Source organism: Rattus norvegicus, chromosome 17, assembly GCF_036323735.1.
Source record: "Rattus norvegicus strain BN/NHsdMcwi chromosome 17, GRCr8, whole genome shotgun sequence".
In the NCBI taxonomy this organism is placed as follows: domain Eukaryota; kingdom Metazoa; phylum Chordata; class Mammalia; order Rodentia; family Muridae; genus Rattus; species Rattus norvegicus.
Window position 1 is genome coordinate 66516689 of NC_086035.1, and position 1900 is coordinate 66518588.

General features: G+C 44.5%; 1 long non-coding RNA gene across 1 annotated transcript; it reads left to right on the forward strand.

Annotated features, from left to right (window-relative positions):
* The first annotated feature begins 208 nt into the window (after positions 1-208).
* LOC134482733 (uncharacterized) lies at positions 209-1499 on the forward strand. The gene is made up of 2 exons (XR_010059231.1): positions 209-505; positions 1089-1499. It is a non-coding gene; the product is annotated as an uncharacterized LOC134482733 (long non-coding RNA).
* Positions 1500-1900: the final 401 nt, after the last annotated feature.

Genomic DNA, 1900 nt, shown 5'->3' on the forward strand with positions numbered 1-1900 from the left:
AAAGAGAGAAGAGAGAGCTGTGTTGGAGATTCCACTGAATCAAATCGCGTAGGCCTGTTCTTGTTAAGCCACTGTGAACCTACCAGGGAAGGTAAGCTTCGTGTCTGCTCAGTGCTGAATCAGAACTTTCTTCTCTGAGTTGAACAAAAAAACACTGAAGGCTCGGTGCAGCAGCCCTGAAAAGGCAAAGGTCCTCGTGTGCGCATGCGTGACAGACTTGTGACGGTTGCCTGCATCCTGTCTTCAATCTCCATGTTTCCAAAGAGACCTAGATGCTTCTAGCAGTTGCATGCTTCATAGGACCAAGGTTTCATACCATCTAGCTTTTAAAACTTATTTGACAAACTTGTGAGGGAAAACAAGATCTAGATGCTAGCGAAGCAAAATCCGCACACAAAGATTTTATTCAGGATTATTGTAACTGGGACAAAAGAGACCTCGGTATAGATTTGGGACCAACTCTGAGCATCAAATGGACACTTAAAAGTCAAGTGACAGAGTGGAGGTGAGGGGAAATGTCTAAATGGGAAGAAAGACAAGGAAAAAGGAGAGTTGGGAGAAATTGGTATGTTCAGCTGGCCTTGGAGATCCATGAAGTTTTGAGGCAGAGGTAGGCAGGTCTCTGTGAGTTTCAGATCTGCCTGTAATTCCTAGCAAGTTTCAGACCAGCCAGGACTGCACCATGAGACTCTGTCTCAGAACAAACAAATAACACCTAGATAATCCAATACCCCCTGTGATAGGGCTTGAAAACACGATTGAGGTTCAGGATGGGGAATTCTTTTTGATCCTTGCAGGATTCTTATCCCATAAGATTTTAGAGGGAAGTGCGCAGCTGCCTATAAGGTTCAGAATTCTGATGCTGGATGGTTTAAACAGACAATCCTCTATCCAAGTCACCTCCTCATTTTCGTCTTTGCCTCTTTATCAAATAAAAAGGGAGAGGAGGAGAAAGGGAGGGAAGAGGGAACGAATGGAGAGGGAGTGAGAAGAAGAGAGAAGGAGACACAGGAAGAGGGAGAGGGAGAAACTATTGCACAGTAGACAAAACAAAACTACCTTTCTCAATGTTTTTATTCTGATGGCAGTTCCTCTTAGTGTCTGCACCAATGACCTTATCGTCTTCATCAACAACAATCAGCATCTCATCTAAACGCTCCAGCTGGTGTTTATCGATCCAGTCAACAGTGACATCAGACATGTCTGCTAGCTGTGATCCGACCTGTGTAAAAGAGTAGCACCATCTACTGTTTTGCTATTTGTTATCAGACACCTCCAAGGTCATCACACACCTTCATCCCTCAATGACAAAAACCACTATCTACGGACGCAATAGCGTTGTTAGGTACCAACAGGGCATGTGTGTTTCCACTTGTATATTTCTGTAGAGAACCTCTTGATGACTTTCTGAGTGAGAACATAGCCCTCAAGTTCCCTTGAGTCTTTTCAAAGATGACCCAAAGGTAAATCTCCACAAAATGAATGAATGCCGAGGAAAAGTACATGTAATGCTGTTTGTGACATATTTCAAAATGAAGGCCTGGCGGTTGGAACAGACCTGGAGACATTCTATATAGTCTTTCCAGAAAGTCATGTTCACCCATAGAAAGGCTAGTGTCTCCCTCTTAGTGTCTGTCTTAGTTAGGGTTTCACTGCTGTGAACAGACACCATGACCAAGGCAAGTCTTGTAAGGACAACATGTAATTGGGGCTGGCTTACAGGTTCAGAGGTTCAGCCCATTATCATCAAGGCGGGAACATGGCAGCATCCAGGCAGGCATGGTGCAGGAGGAGCTGAGTTCTACATCTTCATCTGAAGATGCTAGCAGAATACTAGATTCCAGGCAGCTGGGATGAGGGTCTTAAAACCCACACCCACAGTGACACACCTGTAACAGGA